This window comes from Vipera berus (genome assembly GCF_964194415.1).
Source record: "Vipera berus genome assembly, chromosome: 1".
Lineage (NCBI taxonomy): Eukaryota > Metazoa > Chordata > Lepidosauria > Squamata > Viperidae > Vipera > Vipera berus.
Window position 1 is genome coordinate 251,901,363 of NC_138202.1, and position 9,265 is coordinate 251,910,627.

The window sequence follows — 9,265 nt, forward strand, 5'->3', positions numbered from 1 at the left end:
ACCAATCGCAAACATGACTACTGCTAGGACCATCCAGGTGCTTAGGAAACTCTTTGCAACACATGGGCTACCAGACATCATAGTGTCCAATAATGGGGACCAATTTACTGTGGCAGAATTTCAGGCTTTCCTGAGAGCAAACCTCATTAGGCATGCGACATCAGCTCCATTTCATCCATCTAGTAATGGGCAAGCCGAACGAATGGTGCGCACCACGAAAGAATCACTAAAGTGCATAGTGACTGGGGACTGGCACCACAGACTGGCTTACTTTTTGCTCTGCCAACACTCCACACCGTGCACAGCAATGGGCAAAAGCGCAGCAGAGCTGCGCTGGGGGAGGCGACTAATCACGAAACTGGACAGGTTGCACCCAGACCGGGTGGCAGCAGAGGCCTCTCGCCCAAGACCCCCGAGGGGGTTGCAAGTGGGTGATGGGGTGTGGGCTCAGAACTATGGGCATGGGAACTTGTAGGTGCCAAGGAAAATCACCAAAACGTCGGGCCCTCTCTCATACGAAGTGGGCCTAGAGGGCAGGCGAGTCATTCATCACCATATTGATCAGCTTAGGAAGCGTTTTCCAGAACGGCCACAAAGCAAGAACTTCGTCTCAGGTCCCATCCACGGACCTGAAACCGACAGCCAGTCCAATCAATCCATGTGCTCTGAGTTCGGGTCCCTGATGGAGAAAGTCAAACAGAACACTACAGCCACTGTGCTAACTCTGCGGAAGGATTAGACTCTGGGGTGGGCTGACCTGGAATGGCCAGCCAGAGAATTCCAAGTCAGCCAGACTCATTTGAACTTATGGACCCTGGTCTACCCAGCCCGGCAGGCAAGCTGGTAGACCAGGGAGTGCCCGGCTCTCCCAGGCATTCCACGAGGGTTCACAAGCTTCCTGCTTATTTACAAGATTTTGTTCCAAAATAACTGAGCTATAATGTTGTATGTGTCATCGAATTGCTACTAGGCAGGAGAGCCTCTGTATTAGCAAAATGGAAAAAAGTGTACTTTTGCATACTTCTTTTTGTATCTCTGTAAAACTTGTAATTGCTGTAATCATTCCTTTTGTTATTATAATGTGTGTACATTCTAGGGAGGAGGGGTGTAATGTATTGGGTTTTGTCTTACTAAAGAGTATCACGTGGGGTTAATTGCTGGAAGGCTGTTTAAGCAGGGAAGCTGGCTAATGGCTCCCAGCTTCTCAGACAACCCGTCTCCAGCGCCACCATTGGCTGCTTCTAGGGCGGCAATAGGTTGCTTTAAACCTATTGGCCTTCACCTAGAGGCCAGGGTATAAATAGCTGCATTTGCAGCCCTGTTTCTCAGTTCAGTTCCTGTAAGCAAATAAAGAATGATTCTTGCTGAACTCACTCACCTCGCCTCGTCAATCAAGCAACGAACCCAGTATATAACAGAAGGACAGGAGGAAGAGTCACTAGTCAGGAAACTAACTTGACAAACCCTTCCCTAATTCACATGAAGATAAAGTGAATAAGTAGGAAGCACATTTAGCCTTAAAACATTCTGCTAACTTTTTCAAGATTTATTACCAGGTTAGCATCTCACTTAGTAAAGGTAAAGGTAAAGGTTCCCCCGCACATGCGTGCTAGTCGTTTCCGACTCTAGGGGCTGGTGCTCATCTCCGTTTCAAAGCCGAAGAGCCAACGCTTGTCCGAGGACATCTCCGTGGTCATGTGGCCGGCATGACTAGACGCCAAAGGCGCACGGAACGCTGTTACCTTCCCACCGTAGTGGTCCCTATTTTTCTACTTGCATTTTTACGTGCTTTCGAACTGCTAGGTTGGCAGAAGCTGGGACAAGTAACAGGCGCTCACTCTGTTACGCGGCACTCGGGATTCGACCCGCCAAACTGCCGACCTTCCGATCGACAAGCTCAGCGTCCTAACCCACTGAGCCACCGCGTCCCTGTAGCATCTCACTTAGCATTCTCATTTTTCGGAATCCATCCTGAAAATTCTAAAGTAAGCATTGATGCACAAATTAACAGCAACAGAGGAGAAGAGGGGGACTGCAGGGGATAATTGATATTGCTTGGGTGTGTGATCAGGTATGTAAATTGAAGATTTATATTCAGACTCTCCAATAGCTTTTGACTTTTTGAGTCTCTTGCCAAAGGCTAAGTTCATATCAGCTTTGTAGTTAAAGGGAAAGGTCCTCTTATGGACAGGTCACTACCTAGGGAAGAGAAAATAGGGGATAGAAATAAAGGGGCAGAGGGATGTATTTGATCATAGAGGAGTTTTTTGTTTTGTTTTGGCTCTGTTTTCTTGGCAGCAGTTTTATAGGAAGAGAAAGCAATAAAAATAGCATTGAGTCTCTCTTTCTCACTTGGAAAGTGCTTTGACATATACAAAATAAAAATATCAAACTTCTTATTCAGTGTGCTTTTGCTAGATACGTCTTTAATCTTTAGTTCAGATTCTGTGGATATTCCAATTTGGAGACTTTTTGTTTAATATCCCATTCTGCAGGAATCTTGTTTAATATCCCATTCTGCAGGAATCTCACCACTGTGTTTAGTTAGGCCTTGTGAGTATTGGGGAGGATCCAATACCAGTGTTCCATTGAGACATGCCATTTCAGCCCTTGAGAAGAGCCAACCTTCAGTGTTTAGGATTAGGGTAAGAGAAAGGAAACAAAACAAATGACATTCAGTTTTATGGTTGAACTTTATATCAAATTAAATTCAATGAATTTCTTGGAATTGATATGCTTACCTTCAAACTTACATTTTTTTATTTTCCCCAAATGTTATCTAAATGACAATATGATCTGTTTCTTTTACACAAAATGCTTATGACAGATAGATAGATAGATAGATAGATAGATAGATAGATAGATAGATAGATAGATAGATAGATAGATAGATAGACAGACAGACAGACAGACAGACAGACAGACAGACAGACAGACAGACAGACAGACAGATCCATTCCAAGGCATAATTATTTCTGGTATCTACAGATTTTTCTCCAGTAATAACAAAACTAGGCATTTATGATTACAGCTATCCACAAGTAAACAGATGCTTCCATGAATTTGTTTTCCATTTAAATTCATCCCAAGCATCACAATCATATCCATGACATTAACTTTCCTTTTTCTTTTGGATTTGGGTATTAATACCCACCAGAATTTTGCAAAAGACTCTTCGACATCTGAAAATTCCAGATGGTTTTTCTCAATGAACTCAAGGAAATAGAAAGCAACACTATGATCAGAACTTATTTCCCTGTCCCTGGAAAAACTGTATCCAGTATAATAAAACCTGAGTATTTCTCTTAGACCACATGTCTATTATGCTCAGGCTGACTAGAGATTTAGTCTGGAGTAGTGGTTAAGTCGAATGAGGGATTTAGCCCAGTTTCAGCTACAGAAGCTGCTGGATGACTTTGGGTCAGCCAGTCTCTCAGCACAGGCTACCTCAGAGGGTTGTAGTTTTGGAGGGGAAAGTGGAAGTATTGTGTATACCTTGAACCTGAATGAAAGGTAAAATAGAAATAAAATAAACATCTATAAATAAATAAATAAATAGAATCTGTATTCTCTTCAGTCATTCAGCACTCTAAATCTATTGGAGAGTCAAATGCTTGTATACACTACCTCTCAAAATGTGTCTGGCATCCATTCTTCAAAGGTTACCATGTACAATAAAATATTACTTTATATCTCTGACCTTCACCTTGGTCTTTAAAATCCTATGTCTTACTTGATGATTTCCCACTGCATAGTTAGAACTTCATGGTAGCTTAACACAGATTTCACAGAGCCAACGCTTATAACCACGAATATTTCAGAGAAATTCTGCAAATACAGAGCTTATGTTGGATTTTCTCCCAATATCCTTATCCTATATAACTTTGGTGTCATAATGAAAGTCATTAGACAATATGAATTCATGCTGACTAAGCTTTAAAAAAATGGTCAGAGTGGGAAAGGAATGCAAAAGTATCAGAACTTGTATTTCTTGAGTCACTAACTTTTCCAGACAATCTTATTTCTAACCAGGGTCCTACATTCAGCTACAGAAACAACTTCAAATTAAGCAGATGTGGTCAATAATGCTGTCACATTATACTTTTTAAAAAATGAAAATTGAAAGTTTGTTCAGAAGGAGCCACGTGTTGTTAGTCATTGTAGTTAGAACAAGTCAACGTAATGATATAAATGGTTTGTCGCTTGGATTAGCGTAGGCGTTGCAGTGGATGGGGGTCTGAAAGGGAGAAAATGAATAAGCAGCAGGCAAGAGTTTGCTAAACAAGCTCAAAGGATACTTCTTCTATTTCTCTTCTATAATTAGGGTCTATTTTAAATAAAAATCAGTAAATCACTGGGCCTTTCAGTACACCTAAATGCACAAGAAAGAAACCTGTCACCACTTGCTGGCAAAATGAAAATATTCTTGGAATTTAACATTATAAGTATAGGAACGCCTATTCTCATATTTTAAAAGGTCAGAAATCACCCTCATCTATTTCAACATGACTGGTTTAATGTACATTCCAAAGAGAGTACTATTAAATTGCTATTGCTAAGCACATTGATTTGTGCTTAGATTGTAAGCCGCCCTGAGTCTTCGGAGAAGGGCGGGATATAAATGGGATTAAAATAAAAAATAAAATAAATTAAATAGTTTTCTACACAGGCTTGATCCCAAGTAGCTACAGCCAAGAATTGGTCAACACTCTCCTATCATTAAGGCTTATTGTAATATAGCTTTTTCTAAATAATAGTAAGAATAATAACAGTCAACACACCTAATGTAACAGTTAACAAAAAGAAGAAAGCCTGGTTCATTAATGTCACTAGACTAGTTGATGTTCGGACAGGAAACACAATTGGAAAAACTTATAAAGTAGCTAAACTTGCAGATCAAGGTTAGATTTTTATTTATTTATTTATTTTAATTCCATTTATATCCCGCCCTTCTCCGAAGACTCAGGGCGGCTTACAAGCTTAGCAGTAGCCTTCATTCTATGTATATGCCTGCTTATTAGGGCTTTCACACACACCCCAAGCGGCATTATTACAAAGTCAGCTTAATTGCCCCCAACAATCTGGGTCCTCATTTTACCTACCTCGGAAGGATGGAAGGCTGAGTCAACCTTGAGCCTGGTGGGATGCGAACCTGCACTAATTGCAGGCAGCTGGTGTTACTGAAGGAGGCATTAGCCCACTGCTCCACCAAGGCTGAGTTTGCAGATCAAGGTTGGATCATGACTGGAGGCCTTGGAACAATGGCTAAATCTCTCTCTCAATATTTGGTAATTTTGAATTTATTTGTCCTGAACACTCTATTTTTTTAAAAAAAACCTCGTTTGGAACTGCCTATAGCACTTAGGTGCAACCTTAATAATTTTAGGTCCTTTATTAGGACTTGAATTATTAAGCTTTCACCAGTCTTAGACCATGAATACAGCAGTATATTAAAATAACAACAACAACAACAACAGTAGTAGTAGTAGTAGTAGTAGTAGTAGTAGTAGTAGTAAATATATTTACCTGAAAGCAATTCCAAAGCATTTATAACACCAACTGAACACCATCAGCATTGATTGGATTTGGCATTTTTGTTCACCTTCCCAAGGACCTGCAATAGGCAAATAGTGTTCTTTAATAATTTTAAAAGTATCATCCCAGAATGTAAACTGTTCCAAGCAAACATACTTTTGCAATTGACTGATGATTTTGTCAGGGCTGAAGATGCTGTAGATGTTTTAGAATTGCATCCAAGATTCCTATTACCTGATTGGTACTATTTTTGCTTTCTTTTGCCATAGCTGTTCTATTTTTATTTGCAAGTCTCCAGTTTTCTCCATTTCTTTCTCTTCTATTCTGCTGTCTCCAGACACTGCAGGACACTCCATGTCCATTACCCAGATTTATTTATTTATTTATTTTTGTCTTTCTTATCGGCCATTTTTAAGTCGAAGGTGTTGTATGACAGGAGTCTCTCTGTTTGGATTCTAAAGTGCACAGTCCCAGAGCATTTTAGCTTCTCAGTTTTCTATTATTTTGTCCAGTTCTTATTATGCATTGGCAATCTTAACATAAATATGGTCAGTGAAGGAAAGCCCATGCTTACAATTTTGAGAAGTAGCAGAATGTTATCCTTTTGTTTTTGCTGACAGAAACCTGCATTCTTGTTGTGATTCAGGGTCAGCCTGTGGGTTCGGCAGTTGGGTCAGACGATTCAGAGGAGGAGGAGGAGGAGGGGTTTGGAGAGCCTGCAGAGGACAGTTCTGAGGCTTCGCAGAGCTCTCAGCCAGGCCCCTCCCATCTGGTCACTACGCAGACCCAGCTGTGTGAGCCTGACAGCATGGATGAAGATGACCCACAGCTGGCCCTGTTCAAGGACACCCGACGCAGGAGGCAGTCAATCAGGAGTAAACAGAGGAAGGCAATGGGGCACCTCAGAAGGAGGCAGAGAGAAGCCACGCCTTGAACTGTTTAAAAGGGGAATGTGTGGGAGGGCTGGTTTGCTGAAGGCAACCGTTTGAATAGCTCCTGTTTCATGGTTCGTGTTTTTGTTTGGCTCTGTTTGCTCTGTTTTATGTCAATAAATTTGGCAGGCTTAGTTCCAGCCTCTTGCCTTTTTGTAAAGGGGTTGTCCCTGCCTTTTCTGCAGGGCCGGTAGTAGGCTGGTACAGAACAATTCTATTTAAACCAGATCTGGGCATTTCAGAGTCCACGGGTCATATCCAGTCCAGTCTGTGGCATAAGTGACATTGGCAATGGGGTCAGTGGTGGGATTCAAATATGTGAACAACCGGTTCTCTGTGTGGATGCCGCTTCCGGAAGTCCATTCTGAACCTGGGCAACAAAAAATTAACTACCGGTTAATAATAATAATAATAATAATAATAATAATAATAATAATAATAATAATAATAATAATAATAATAATAATAATAATAATAATAATAATAATAATAATAATATAAAGTTGGAAGGGACCTTGGAGGTCATCTAGTCCAACCTCCTGCTCAGGCAGGAAACCCTATACCATTTCAGGCAAATGGCTGTCCAGTCTGCCGAAGTGGTGCGAACTGGCTGAATCCCACCACTAAACGGGGCATGGGGAGTCAGAAGCATTTGGGGCGGGCCTATGACGGCAGGAAGCAGAGTGGCAGGGCAGTGGCAGGGCAGTGGTGGAGGGTTAGACAGTGGTGTAGTGGCAGGGGTGGGGGCAGGGCAGCAGCCCTCCACAAGAGTCCCAATTTCTTATGTGGCCCCTTGGGAAAATTAATTGCCTATCCCTGATTTAAACAATTTAAATGATTTGTTTATAAAAACAATGAAAAGGTTTCACAGGGTAAGTGGAACACCTTCATGCCAGCCGTTTGGAACTGCATGATTCCCCAATATGCCTGATGAGGAGACGTAAGGCTGATGACTATCTCTGCACAGTTATGGCCCTTAGTTGAAGCTAAAGGGAGGTTGGCTCAGAAGGTGCACTCATGCAAAATGACCTGATTCTACACAGTATAAATATAACCTTTAAATACAGTGGCACAATTTCCCCTGGGTCGTGAACAGAGTTCTGCTGGCTCCCTGTTTCATGGATTCAACTTCAGGTGTCTTCAGTACGTGGGGGGAGGGAATGGAAAGGGGAGGAAAGACATGAAAGAGAGTAGTGATGTCTTCTCATCTGAGCTCATTCATAGTTCTTTGAGCTTTCCAGGTATCTCCAGGAACACTTGGGTTAATGCATTCATATCTGGAATTGTGGCCTCTTCGCACTGACCATTTAAGGGTTTTTTTTCCCCATTCCAGCCCACATCTTGTTCTAGCAGCTGAAACGTTGCATCCTTTTCTCACACTGAATCTCACACTAACAGCATTTTTAAGTTTGGTTTTCGGGTGCGCTTCGTAGTACTTTCCAGCCTCCTCAGTTCAAAATCCTACCATGGTTCAGGCTAATCTCAGACAGATATTCAGAGGAAAGTGGTAAGCTTGCTTGTATTTATAACGTATTTCTCTGGCAAGGAAGCAGGTGTTCAGTGGTAAACTCCTGGGCCTCCTGGGGGGCATTGCTGAAGAAAGGGCAATCTGCCGGATTAGTTCTTCCCCACTTGCTGGATTGATTTGCATTCTGGAGTAGCTGGTGTATCTGGTTTAGCTACCTGGAGTTATATGAAGATTATATAGATTCATGAAAAATGAATTCTTCATCTCTGATTTATACACCGTACAATGACTTATTTTCCATATTTGCCATAGTTTTCTTCATTTTGAATCATATAGTCTAATTATTTTTCCTATCATCATTTTCTTGGAATTATAAGAATGGAATAATGGAAACTGAGACTGACAGCTAAAGCAAAATTTCCATTTTCTGTGTGAATATATTATGAATCCCTAACATATTTGTCTGTAATTGATCAATAGGGTCAATTCACCTTGCTTTTTCTTTAAACAATATTTTAAAGTTTTAAGGACATTATACTATTTCTTTTACACACACACACACACACACACACACACACACACACACACACACACACACACATATATATATATATATATATATATATATATATATATATATATATATATATATATATATATATATATATATATATATATATATATATATATATATATATATATATAAGGTAAAGGTTCCCCCGCACATGCGTGCTAGTCGTTTCCGACTCTAGGGGCCGGTGCTCATCTCCGTTTCATAGCCGAAGAGCCAGCGCTTGTCCGAGGACGTCTCCGTGGTCATGTGGCCGGCATGACTAGACGCCAAAGGCGCACGGAACGCTGTTACCTTCCCACCGTAGTGGTCCCTATTTTTCTACTTGCATTTTTACATGCTTTCGAGCTGCTAGGTGGGTATATATATATATATATATATATATATATATATATATATATATATATATATATAATGTGGATCTTTGGTTATTCGGGTTTAAACCACACAATAAGCAAACTGACACCCACTATAAAAACATGGCACCACCACAAACACGAAGCCGAACAAAAGCAGCACAACTCACCAGCTCAGGTCTAAGGCTGGCAGCTGAGACCAGCCCATCCACTCAAAACACATCCCCACCCAATCAGAACACACCCACCATTCAAAACACACTCCCTGTCACTGCACGTTTTTTTTTGTTCGTCAGAAAGTTCATTTCTAACTGTACATTTTCCCCTGTTCTCTGCACCTGTTGTGATAACTTATCTGGTAACCATAGTGAATCCCATATGACTAGCTATGTTATGGTTTCAG

The 9,265-nt window shown here is 41.0% G+C and overlaps 1 long non-coding RNA gene across 1 annotated transcript; it reads right to left on the minus strand.

Annotated features, from left to right (window-relative positions):
• Positions 1-2,417: 2,417 nt before the first annotated feature.
• LOC308667600 lies at positions 2,418-5,560 on the minus strand. The gene is made up of 3 exons (XR_014026329.1): positions 5,527-5,560; positions 3,734-3,828; positions 2,418-2,625 (listed from the first exon to the last, which is right to left on the minus strand). It is a non-coding gene; the product is annotated as an uncharacterized lncRNA (long non-coding RNA).
• Between the last annotated feature and the right edge of the window lie 3,705 nt (positions 5,561-9,265).